Source organism: Rattus norvegicus, chromosome 7 (assembly GCF_036323735.1).
Source record: "Rattus norvegicus strain BN/NHsdMcwi chromosome 7, GRCr8, whole genome shotgun sequence".
Taxonomy (NCBI): domain Eukaryota; kingdom Metazoa; phylum Chordata; class Mammalia; order Rodentia; family Muridae; genus Rattus; species Rattus norvegicus.
The window spans coordinates 41,806,338-41,820,103 of record NC_086025.1 but is presented as its reverse complement, the minus strand read 5'-3'; positions in this window follow the sequence as shown (position 1 = coordinate 41,820,103).

Genomic DNA, 13,766 nt, shown 5'->3' with positions numbered 1-13,766 from the left:
GGGACTCATGGCTCCAATCTCATATGTAGAAGAGGATGTGCCCTTAGTCCTGTGAAGGCTTGTTTCCCTAGTGTAGTGAAATGCCAGGAGTGGGTAGGTAGGTGGGGTAGTACCCTCATAGACTCAGGGGAAGGGAGAATGGCATATGAATTTTCTGGAAGGGAAACCTAGAAAGGTCATAGTATCTCAGATGTAAATAATATGTCCAATAAAAAATAAATAAAAAGAAGGGAAAAAAGTCTAGGATAAAAGAAATGAGGCCGGAAGGACTGTGAGAGAGGTGTCAAATGCCTACACTCTTGAGTCTAACATTTATTTACTGGTAGCAATGGTATAAGGGAGTACTTTAATATTAAACCACATTTTATTTTTTAAACCACATTTTCTTTAAAGACATATTAGTGTATATTTATTGCCCTATGTGATTTTCATATGATATTTTCTTTCAGTTATATGTCATACTTTTCCTGCTCTAGTTCTTGCTAGTCTTGATTCTATTTTGAAATGAAAGTATATAGAGCATACACATGCATAACATAGAGCCTACATATGAGAGAAATTTAATATTTCTCATTCTGGGTTTGTTTTATTCAATATTCCCACCATGGAAAATATAAGAATAAGAGTATACAAGATGAAAAGAGAGTCAAATGAGCTTGCCCTTTAATGCAATTGCATTAATTCTATTTTTGAGTATGATATCATAATGACCTGTCCACAAGTAGGTATAGCCAAATGCCTCACTTTCTAATACTGTTTCAAAGGCAGTTAATCTCCTTCCATTTTTAGGAGAGGATATTATTTTTTTCTCCATCGTTATTAACTTGGGTATTTCATATTTACATTTTGATTGTTATTCCCCTTTCCGGTTTCCGGGTCAACATCCCCCTAACCCCTCCCCCTTCCTTTCTACATGGGTGTTCCCCTCCCCACCCTCCCCCCATTACCGCCCTCCCCCAACAATCTAGTTCACTGGGGGTTCAGTCTTAGCAGGACCCAGGGCTTCCCCTTCCACTGGTGCTCTTACTAGGATATTCATTGCTACCTCTGAGGTCAGAGTCCAGGGTCAGTCCATGTATAGTCTTTAGGTAGTGGCTTAGTCCCTGGAAGCTCTGGTTGCTTGGCATTGTTGTTCATAAGGGGTCTCGAGCCCCTTCGAGCTCTTCCAGTTCTTTCTCTGATTCCTTCAACGGGGGTCCTATTCTCAGTTCAGTGGTTTGCTGCTGGCATTTGCCTATGTATTTGCTGTATTCTGGCTGTGTCTCTCAGGAGAGATCTACATCCGGTTCCTGTCAGCCTGCACTTCTTTGCTTCATCCATCTTATCTAGTTTGGTGGCTGTATATGGATGGGCCACATGTGGGGCAGGCTCTGAAGGGGTGTTCCTTCTGTCTCTGTTCTACACTTTACCTCCCTATTCCAGGAGAGGATATTCTAACCATTGCAAATACCTCCTGTGTATTGGGCTTTATTTGGAATATTTTAAATATTACTCTTCTTTCAATCTTCAGCTACTTACATTTAGTAATATTTCAAAGAATTGATATTTGTTTTTGATAGTTTATCTACTGTATTGACCTGCACATGCTATATCAAAAATTTCAATGGATACTTTTATCTTTCCACAATATCAGCATTAATTGCATAACAATAAATTGACAAGGTGTAGTGGTTTTAATGGTAGCAAATTTCCATGTTATCCCACCTACCATGGTAATAATAAGAGTAAGAATCTGTAACAGTGCAATGTCACTCTACACTGTTAGAGTGTATTCTTTCATGGGATACCCCATTACCTTCAGACTATATCAACCCACCATCTCTGAATAATGACATGCAGACTTTATTATTCATGAAAGCTTAGGCCTTATAGATTAGGCTTATTCCGAACTAGTTTGTAAACTTAACCCATTTTGCCATGTTCTCAGTTACCTCTTATTCTGCCCCCCATTTGTCCAAATTTCTGTCTGTGGCTGGCTATTCTCCTGTCCCTGATTCTTTCCCAGAATTCTGATCTCTACTTGATAGTCCTGACTTTCCTCTCCTATACTGCTATGGGCCATCAACTCTTTATTAAACCAATCACAAGGTGATGGTGAAGAATGTTTACAAAATAATTAGGCAGGTGATGATCCAATAAAAATAACAATAGCAAGGTCTGGCCCATACTCAACTCACAGAGTTGTATAGAAATGAACATTTGAATAAAATAATGACAACCATTACACAGTTCACAAGAGACTATCCCGACACCCCATATTTTCAAAGCAAAAATTAAAACATGTAAAATAGCTATAGAGGAAGGTGAGGTATGTTTCAAGGTTTTCTTGCTATTAGATAGTCATTCCTTGTGTACTTGACACTTTGAAGATTATTTATTCACCCTCTTTTTTCTTTCATTACTTTGTTATTATTTTCCTTTCTTTGCCTTTAAAGTAGTCTAAAATCTTACATTTAGAGACATGCAGAAGCTCTCCTAAGCATTTGCTAATAAAAATATTTCAAGAGTGGTCTTTATCGGAAAACATAAAAAGGACAAGTTACCTTTGAAACATTCACAGAAATTAAAACATATCTGCTTTGTTATAATACTTTATAGAAGAAATCTGATATTTACAGAGACACACACAGACACATACACACGGGGTGGTGGCAGGGGGGAGGTTGGTGAAGGAAGATTTGTTCTTTGAACCGAAGTGTATTTTTCTAATAGAAGAAATAGATGTTAAATTTATTTTTGCTACAGCATTACCAACTACTCATTATACTTAAATTCATACAACAATCAATTTGGGCTTCTGAGAGCCACAGGTGATTCTGACCTAGAAACTGTGATTTATGTTGTAAACACATCATTAGTTTAAGCAAATGCAGATGTGCTAATTCCCAAGATGACTACAGTGTTCAGGTCCCCTTTGCATTTGTTTTGGTTTTTTTCCACAGCATGTTTATAAATGTTCTACATTTATTTATAAGCAGTGAAGTTTAAAGTGTAATAACAAGATAGTGTAGGTTTTCTTGACATAATATATAAATAGAAGGTGAAATATTGTTTTCATTATTAGAAGAATAACTTGAGACTGACTTTTGAAAACTAGAGCTAGTATAGATTTTTATCACATGCTATAATTTGATAAGATAGCAAGAATTTCAGATTGTTAAGAAGTAATTGTATATTTTGATAAGTCTTTAAAAGATTTCATTCTTATTAAAAATAACCTATTTCCACGAAGAAACAACATTAGGGACTTATGTAATTATTTTTATTTTAATAATAGTAAATATTCAGTCACAATTATGAAATATAATATGAGTAAAAGGATCAAAAAGCTACCTTCAAATTGTCATCCTTCATAAAATTGAGATACTGACTTCCCTCCTGATCTTTAGACCCTGCTCTACATAGTCTTTGAGTCATAATTTTTTGTTTGCTTGTGCTCTTCTTTTAAAGAAAGAGATCTGTGGAGTAATTTTATGTGGACTAATTTTATTCATATTAATCTAATTGTCTATTTCCAAGACATCTCCGGAAATAGCAGTGAATGCTATAGGTAGGAAATGGGCTGAAGGTTTGATGTTTCTCAGAGGCCCTGCAGCAAGTTTCCATGGAGGAAGTTTCACAAGGATCTAGAACTAATTCTAAGGGCAATGCCCTCGATTCGTAACAACACAGGATGCATACAGCACAGTAGACTTACCCTATAGCTACAGATAAGCTGTCTGATTGAGTTAGGTTCACAAGGCAGCTGCCCTGTAGCCCCAAGTAGTGATATGCATGTCAGTCTCAGAGAGAGGATCGTGAAGAGTTTCTGACTCCTAAATAAAGCTCTACAAATTTATTAGCTAACTTCTCAAGAGACCGCCAGGCTGCAGCCCCCTTTGAAGTTCTCTTGAGAAAATGGAGATTTAATTTCCCCAGGAAAAGCGACTATACAGGTTTCAGGTTGCTAACCTTACTTGACTACAAGCTGTTGGAAACAACAGAGCTTTTCAGTAAATAAGATTTTAAGCATCATTTTGAGGGAATTTGCTGGGGCTCCCCAAAAGTTGCCTCTGTTGGTAACTGGGACAGCAATTTCTCTTCCTGTCTTGTCAGTAAATATCTCTGTGTTATACAAGGTGCACCTTATCTCCTGCCAATTTCTGATTTCTAGTGTTCTCTTGTCTGTTCCCTCAAAAACAGCTCTGTGTGTCCCTTACTCTGGCTATTTGCAAAAGAAACAAGAGCTCAAGGACTCTGTGCCATGCCACCCTGAGTCCATTGACAAAACTAAGAATGCAATCTCTATTAAAAGTGGAAAGTATTTTTGGTTGTGAGTCTAGCCTTTAAAAAGCCTGCCCACCTGGGGGTCCAGCCCTTATACATACAGCCACCAAACCTAGACAATATTGATGAAGCCAAAAAATACGTGGAGACAGGAGCTTGATATAGCTGTCTCCTGAGAGGCTCAGCCAAAGCATGATAAATACAGAGGCCAATGCTAGCAGCAAACCATTGAACTGAGAACAGGTTCCCAATTGGAGGCGTTAGAGAAAGGGTTGAAGGAACTGAAGTGGCTTGCAACCACATAAGAACAACAATACTAACCAACCAGAGCTCCCAGGGACTAAACCACCATCCAAAGAGCACACATGGACAGACCCATGGCTTCAACTGCATATATAGCAGAGGATGGCCTTATTGGCCACCAATGGAAGGAGAAGCCCTTGGTCCTGCCAAGGCTGCAAGGCTGAACTCCCCAGTGTAGGGCAATGTAAGGAGGGGGAGGTGGGAACGGTGGTTGGGGAGGGGAAAACACTCTTATAGAAGAAAGGGGAGGGGAAAGGGATAGAGCACTTATGGGCAGAAAACCGGGAAAGGGAATAACATTTGAAATGTAAATAAAAATTATCCAAAAAAAAAAAAAGAGCAAATTATTCTGTAAGAAGACCAGCAGTCTCAATTAACCTGGGCCTCTGAGATCTCTCAGACACTGGATCACCAAACTGGCAGCATTTACCGCTTGATATGAGGACCCCAACACATGTACACCAGAGGACTCCCAGTTCTGGGATCAGTCAGAGAAGATGCACCTAACCCTCAAGAGACTGGAGGCCCCAGGGAGTTTAGAGGTCTGGTGGGGTGGGTGGGTTGCGAATAGAGGAAGTAGGACGGAGAGAAAGTATGGGATATAGAACAGTCAGAGAGTGGACTGAGAAGGGAATACAATCTGGAGTATAAAACTAATTAATTAATTAATTAAAATAAAAAGATCAGTTACCACGGGTTTGGCTCACAGCAACAGTATGTTGGCTCAAACCTTCTGTACCCTCTCTGTTACCAGACCCACATGTAGTACAAATGCCTAAAGATAAAAAAATAGAAATCATTAAAAATTGTAGAAACTAAACTCAGTGTCATGACAGGGGCCTTAATTTCTACACAGCACTTAAAAATATATTTCTTTTGTGTCTATTTTATTCCCTTTACTTTTAATGTAAAAACCAGTATCCAAAACCTTCTGTGGCACTGCAGTAATGGCTATAGCTGCTGGGATATATGTTTCTTACCACTTGCCTGTGAGCATAGACCAGAGTCAAATTTATTGCCCAACTTGGTCTTCAGTTCTTTTCGAAGTCACCAAAATCTCTTCTTATTTGCCTTTTATTAAAAGTACGTGGCTAATTTATTTGGCTATCTAATACATTAAAAGTGATTATTTTCCCTTGGTAATAAAAATGAATTTTGTATTAAACACACGCAAATTCCCATAAAGTGTAATTTATATGTCTTCCAGGAAATTATTAATTATTAATTATTAATAATTTCCTCAGCTGATGGTAAAGAACAAGATGTAATTAACAGCACATGGCCACATGAGAACAAGACTTTCCCTGTATTTGTTTCTACATAGCCAGCTTGTCCCCAAACTATTCCTTGTTTTCCCCTGGTGCTTTTGGCATCACATACACTGGTTAATTTTATTCTTCACCGTATACTTTGAACAGCAAGATGTATCAGAGCACTGCTTGGAATTATACCAGAAGGTTCTAAGGAAGTGTGCAATCTAGCAGAGTCGGTTGTCACTGTTAACACTTAATGATTATAATACTACAGTAACTTGCCGTAACCCTATGCTTATAAAAATACCTCTCTTTACTATGGTCCTCACTTTATAGATTAGAAGAGTGAGTTGCAAGCAAATACTCAAAAAGATGTCCTCTTCCTCACTCGTCAAAAGCATAAAGACATGTAAAGAATATGCACCAGAGGCAATAGGTGGATCCAGTCTGTCTAGGTCTAGTATCTGTGATTAAACCCTTTATTTGACAAAGAAAAGTAACCGGTTTACTCTTAGAACTCAGAGAAAATCCACGTCAATAATGTAGACATCTCAGAAAATGCTTAGAGTAGAAGCTGAATTTGCTGTTGGCAAAGGGATGAGAGCTGTTCTCTGAATTGAAGTAATAATCTGACAGTCCATGGAATACAGGTTGTGTAGTTGATTACAGGAAGTTCTAATAGTGTTGATTATAATTGTTCCTATGGGAAAATAGTAGGGAATAAAGATGAATTTGTGGACACACATCAAAAGATGATGAGTGTCTCACATAAGACTATGAAATGTGAGCTTTATTCCAGCAGCTTTGAGGAATGATCCTAAACATTAAGGGCTTTATAAGATAGCAATGCCATTTAGGAAGATCATCCAGGCGAAAGACTAGAGCATGAGCTGAACAACGTCTTCTCAGAAAACAAAGGAGGTAAAGAAAATATTTGAGGAGAGTGCAGACAGAACTATGGAGAAGGGAAGGACAAGGAGAGGAAGGGAATGGAGACTGCTCCTTATTTCAAAAGGCCATCAGCCCATATGTATTTTCTGTGTGTATTTTACCTGGGACTGTCTATATGTAATCTCTGATGTCTAAGTATTTCTATGAGAAAGATTTTGTTCTTCATAAAATGTATCATAGTGTCATATAATGCAGTAATCCAAGCTTACAAAGACTAAGTAGCTTAACCAAGGTTATACAGCTATTTATGAATTGGGATTCACCAATTCAAATTCAAATCAATCTGTCTTTTTTTTTTCTTGATTTTCTTTTTATACCTTTTGGGCGCATGAGTTGTGCACACGCGCTTCTGCGTCCACGCGCGCGCGCTTGCGTGTGTGTGTGTGTGTGTGTGTGTGTGTGTGTTTATGTAGGGTGTGTAGTATGACTTTGTGTGAGCCTGTGTGGAAAGATGTGAAGGTCAGATAAGAAATTTAAGTGCCTTGCTTTATTACATTCTTCCTTATTCCCTGGGGTGATCTTTCACTGAAGTTGAAATTCAGTGTTTTGCCCAAGAGGGCTGCCAAGAAATCCCTGGCAATCGTCCTGTAACCTCTAATGTGGGGCTGGGGTTATAGACATGTATGTAGGTGCTAGAGATTCAAATTCAGGTTTCCAATGCTTGCGGAGTAGGCCCTTTTTCTAGTCATCATCTTGACTCCAAATCATTGGCTTTTCGTACTCAGGACACTGTCCTGAGTCTTTAATAGCAATCTTCAGGTTTCAAAGAAAGCTAGGCATATAAAGTACAGTTAGAAATATGGAGGTCAGGGGCTAGGGAGTAGTTTGGTTGGTAGTGTGCACGCCCAGCATGCATAAAGGCATGAATTTGATCCACAGTATAACACAAAGGAGGTGTAGTAGTGGACAACTCTATCTTCAGCCTGCAGGAGGCAGAACCAGGAGAATCCATTCCAGGTTGTCCTCAGTTCAAACTGTGTTTAAGGCCATCTTGGGGCATATGAAAATCTCTCTCCCCAAACAGAAACAATAACAAACCCATGAAATAAATTTTGCTTAATATTTAAAATTCTGGTACGAGTGTGGTAAATTTCAATATCCCAAAGTGTTAAATGACAAAAACCCCAACCTCAGTAAATTAGAAAGAATTATACACATTTGTTTTTGGCATATTCAGATTTGATTTGGAAAAGGGATTCTTCCCAAGCAGTGGTTCTTTGACGCACCATCCTATGATTTTCTTGAGCATCAGAAAGGATGCTCAAGTTAGGATTTGACAGTTAGGATTAACTGTCTTCAAAAGGATGTCCTAAACTTGCTCTCATTTTTATTTTATCATGTTAAATCCACCTTACATTTTTCTATTTCATAATTTTTCATAATTTATTTATTTTTACACTCTAGATGTTATTCCCCTCCTGGCCTAACCTCTGACTGTTCCACATCCCATATCTCCTCCCTGCCTCCTTTGTCTCCAGGAGGATGTTCCCACCCCACACACCCCGCCCACCCCACTAGACCTCTAAACTCTGTGAGCCCTCCAGTCTCTTAAGGGTTAGGTGCATCTTCTCTCACTGAACCCAGACCCAGGACTCCTCAGCTCTATATGTGTTGGGGTCCTCATATCATCTGGTCTATGCTGCCTGGTTGGTGATCCAGTGTGTGAGAGATCTCAGGGGTCGAGGTTAATTGAGACTGCTGGTCCTCCTATAGGGTTGCCCTCCTCGTCAGCTTCCTCCAGGGTCACAAGAAGGCCAAAAGGGAGAACCAGAAGCCCATAAAGCCACCTAAAAAATATAACAGGAACTAACAGTCATCCATCTGTCTTTAATATCTCTCAATATTAATGGACTCAACTCATCTATAAAGACATAAAAGCTAATGGACTGTATACTCAAACAAGATCCAGTCTTTGTTAGAACCTTAAATGACTAAAAATACAGATTATTTCTCCAAAAAAAGAAAACCAAAACAAAGAAACATACCTCAATAACAAATGAAGACACAATCTCAGAGTAAAAGGATGGAAAAAGGTCTTCCAAGCAAACGGTCCCAAGAACCAAGCTGGAGTTGCCATCCTAATATCCAATAAAATAGACTTTCAACCAAAAGTTATCAAGTGTGATGAGGAAGGGCATTTCATATTCATCAAAGGGAAAATCTACTGATAGAATGTCTCAATTCTGAACATCTAGGCCCCAAATGCAAGGACACCCACATTCATAAAATAAACTTTACTAAAGCTCAAAACCATTGAACCCTACACAATAATAGTGAGAGACTTCAACACCCCACTCTCACCAATGGACAGGTCGTTGAAACAGAAACTGAACAAGGACATAGTGAAACTAAGAGAGGTTATGAACCAAATGGACTAAACAAATATCTATAGAACATTTCACCCTAAAGCAAAGGAATACATCTTCTTTTCAGCATCTCATGGTACCTTCTCTAAAAATTGACCACATAATTGGTCACAAAACAGGCCTCAGCAGATCCAAGAAGACTGAATTAGTGCCGTGCACTCGCTAATCAAAGGGAATATTGCATAGAGAGGAATTAAGTGTGAAGGTTAGAGAGTTCTCTGTTTACTTCGGAGTGTTGGATGATCTCAGTATAATGTTTTCAAGTGTCATACATTTTTCAGAAAGTTCATTTTACAGATGAATATTTCCTTGTCTCTATAGTTTACAAAAATAGTAAAAAAAAAAAAACAAAAAAGAAAAAGAATAAGGAAAGGAGTTTTAATAGTTGACTTGGATGAGGTACAATTCTGCTGCCAGGAAATGTATTATTAAATACAAATAGTGCAAGGCACAGGTGACCTCTCTGAAGTCAGGGAAGTCCGGAAGCAACCCAAAGAGTATCAGCAATTGCCTTTACTCTCAGTTTCTCAACACAACTAGATGCTAAGGACCTACTGCTGGAAAGAACAAAGCATGTTGGTTTCAGGATATTAATACAAAACAACAACAACAACAACAACAACAACAATAGCAATAACAACAATAGCAATAACACCGCCACCAGCAGCAACAGCAGCAGCAGCAGCAGCAGCAGCAGCAGCAACAACAACAACAACAATAACAGCAACAATAACAACAAACCCAGACTTGATCTGACCAGGAAACTCCTGGTGGCTAGCTATCAATGCTAGAACATGCTATTCAAGCTGCTCCAAACTAATATCAATTATCTTACCCAGTGGTGGGCACTACATACTACTTCTTAAATTAAATTATGACCTTCCAGTATGATCACTGAACTAATCTAGAAATTATAGGTTAATGCATCTAGTCTCTTTGGAGTGTAATTTTCCACTGTTTCGACGTTATGGAGGTAATGCAGAGGGTTTTGTTAACAACAAATATAACTGCATTAGGTCCCTTCATCTTGTATTTGTTTCTCTTACTGGAACCCTGATAAAAAGTAAACTGAATTATTATAAATGAAAATTCAAAAAGAGTAGTAATATGTGCCTGGGTTTGACATATCTTAGATTGGGAATTCAGATGACCATAGAATCAATGACAAAACTTTGCCAACAAGTTTTTTAAAAACCTGATTGTTCTTTAGATTAGTGCTTTCCCATGTGTTATTTCTAGCCCAGGGATCTGAGATTCAAAAAAGAGAATAATCTATGATAGCACATTTCACATTCCACATCTAGCCTTCCACATGCCAAATGTGCTTTTAGTCCTTTTGGCAAAAGATCTTGCCCCATTACCAGTAACATCCCTAGGTTCAGAAGCACTATCTTTTTTTGAAACAGAATGGTTGCTCTCAATGAAGCAAAGGAGGGACGATGGGACAGGGAGTTTGCAGAGGGGAAACGGGGAAAGGGGATAACGTTTGAAATGTAAATAAATAAAATATCCAAGCGAAAAATGGTTGCCCTCACAATAAACAAAGCTTTTCTTTTGAAATAATAGAGAATAAACTTGGGGAGAATTGAAGACTACTAAAATATCCTAAAGAAAATTATAGGTATTTCTTGTCTTAAAGTGAGTAAGTCAAGAAATCCAGTGTTAAGAAATAGATCTATAAAAGGCACATGCTTTGGTAAATAAAATGTCATGAATGAATAGTGTTTTAAAGAAGGATGTTTCTGAGGTGAGGCATGTAGAGAAGTCAATCCCATCTCAAAGACTCAAGAGTCATCAAGGATGAGAACTAATAGGAAGCTGAGAGCGAATCACCTGGAGATAACAGGTTTAAAACAAATATGTGAGCAAAAAATTACTGACATTTAACATGAACCATTTAAACAATCAAGGGAACTTCAAAAATAGGCCAGCTATAAGACCTAAAGTTCTCTCTCTCTTTCTCTCTCTCTCTCCCTCGTGTGTGTGTGTGTGTGTGTGTGTGTGTGTGTGTGTGTGTGTGTGTGTGTGGTGTGTGCTGGGGTCCGGCCTCGACAGACACAGAATCAGAGTTCTCAACGAGAAACAGGGATATCTGGAAGGCGCATAATATAATGCACAGACTACTCTTTGGGTATAAACTGAAAGGCAGTTTCAAGGCTTAAAGTTTCTCAGTCTCTCTCTCTCTCTCTCTCTCTCTCTCTCTCTCTCTCTCTCTCTCTCTCTCTTGCAGCTTGAGGCTGCACACACTCTGCATTCTCTTGTGCACTCTGCTTTTTTATTGCGCTTTTCTTTTCTCGAACTCCCACACTCATGCACACCTCTGTCCATTACCCTTTCATTCTCACACACACTCTTCATACATACCTCACATTCTCTCTTCACTCACTCTTCACATTCTCTTCTCACGCTCTCTCACTAGCTCACTCTCACATTTGTTCTCAGACTCGCTCTCTCATTCGCTCCCTCATGCGCTCTCTCATTCACTCTTCACATTCTCTCTTCACTCACTCTTCACATGCTCTTATGCTCTCCAGCCTTTCTCTTGCCCCAGTCTTTTATTGATAATCCAAAAGCAGATAGAAAAAAGACATTGTATAATCATTGCCAAATCAAATTCAAAAGAACAACTACATCCCCAAAGAACTAAGAATTACAATTGTCCCCAAATTTTCAAGCTTCCCCTATTCCCAGGCCCATGGCCAAAATAATAATAATTGTAAACTTATCATTATTTAAACTTTAACTTTTAACTCTATACTTCAGAGCTCAGAGCTCCGAGGTCAGCTACTTGCATTTTCCTGTGAAGCTCTAATGATAAATGACATGGGCAAAGCCGCCAGGCAGTGGCCAGAAAGAATCAAGTTAACCCTTAACTCAGTGGTTCCGCTAGCTTTCTGTTCCTTGCCCACAATGACTCTCATAAGAGTCCCAGTATTTTGACTTAGTTTACTAGCATATAATTTTATATATTCTATACTTTCTTATCCAGGAACCACTCTCAAATGATATGCAAAACTTATTTCCCTAACGTCAATTACTTTTTCCTTTCTCGGAGTCCCAATGTTGGCTCTAATTCATTTTCTAATAATTTCTTCAAAGTTTCTTTGCAAGTCAAGCATTAATCTGGAACTACTATTGTGCAGTTATTACATTGTTTCCAAGATGAGAACACACAGCATGCACCTGGGCCATTAGGACTGCGCTATGTTGTGCCCCTACACCTCAATTTCCAATTCTTTAAGAATCATTATATCAAGGAACATCTAGTTCCATAGAATTCACCAGTGCAGAAGGAGAAGTAGGAAAGTCAGATATAATATAATAATTATGCACACCAAGGCCAACTGAAAAGCAGTCACGCACAAATGAAATCTATCCAGCCGCTGTCCAGGGCTAAGGTTAGGAGAAATGGGAACAACCAGTTCTTACAAAGAGCTGCTGTGGTTACTGAGATGTCTCCATCCCAGCCTACTGCAGGCAGCCTCTTATTTCATATGGCCGGTCTCCTGGAGGGATGTGTCTCCTGCTTCTTAGGGTCCCAGATTCCACCCTACTTTACAAGGAGCTGGCAAGGGCTTCTGACATGTTTCCATTTTGGCCTACTGCTGGCAGTCCCTGTCATCATATGTTGTCCCCAATATGTATGTATGTATTTATGTGTGTGTCTCTGTGTGTGTGTGTGTGTTTGTTTGTGTGTGTGTGTGTGTGTGTGTGTGTGTTTGTGTGTGTGTATATAAAAAATAACAAGAATGCCAGTGTGGTTAAAATTGATGAAATTTGCAGTTAGTCACTTAATGTTATAAAATGCTATACAAGTGTGTTTTATAAATCTGTGTTTTTCTTAACACTTCTAATTTGACTCTTTACTAAAGAAAGTTACCAGTAAGCATTAAGGTTGCTTCTATAAAGAGTTGGTTCGGTGCTGGAAAGCTGTGATAATATTTCCTATGAAATGATAGCTTATTGATAGTTTATAGTTACTCCAAGAGAAATTTATCTTGAAATAATTTTGAGTTTTCATTCTTTTCAAGTTTGCCTAAACAAATCTTCCAAGTACTAATGGTCTTAAATTTTAAGGAACTTACTTTAACTTCCTCTTTATGGTTTAATCTGGAGACATACATTAGAATAACAAATATGGGATGTTAAATAGAAAGACATTAAGAATGCTAGCATTTCCAAGTTTCTAAATGGAGAGCAAAAATATCGACATTAAAGGTGAGCAGTGCTTCCAAAGGGGGAGAGAAAAAAATAGAATAAAATTGAGAGAAGTCAGTTGCCTTGGAAACTGAAGCCAGGCAGCCACGTGTGACTAGATGAGATCACAGCAGCACTTGGAGAGAAAATGACTGGGTTATCCACGTTATAAAGCAATGAATTCTACTTCCAGGAATTACCTGCTATTAATGCAAATTTTATACATCCAGGAGAGATTGGAGGCTTTTGAATTGATTAAGACTCCAAAATGTGATAACAGATAAGCCTGTGGAGAAGGAACACACAGTAACCTCATGGATCTTGCACTTTCCTAGAAGGAGAGACGCCATTTTTTTATTATGAAGGTATATAATTCTGATCCGTGGGACTTCATTACTGATAATGGAGTTTCAGTTTCTGATATTAAAGG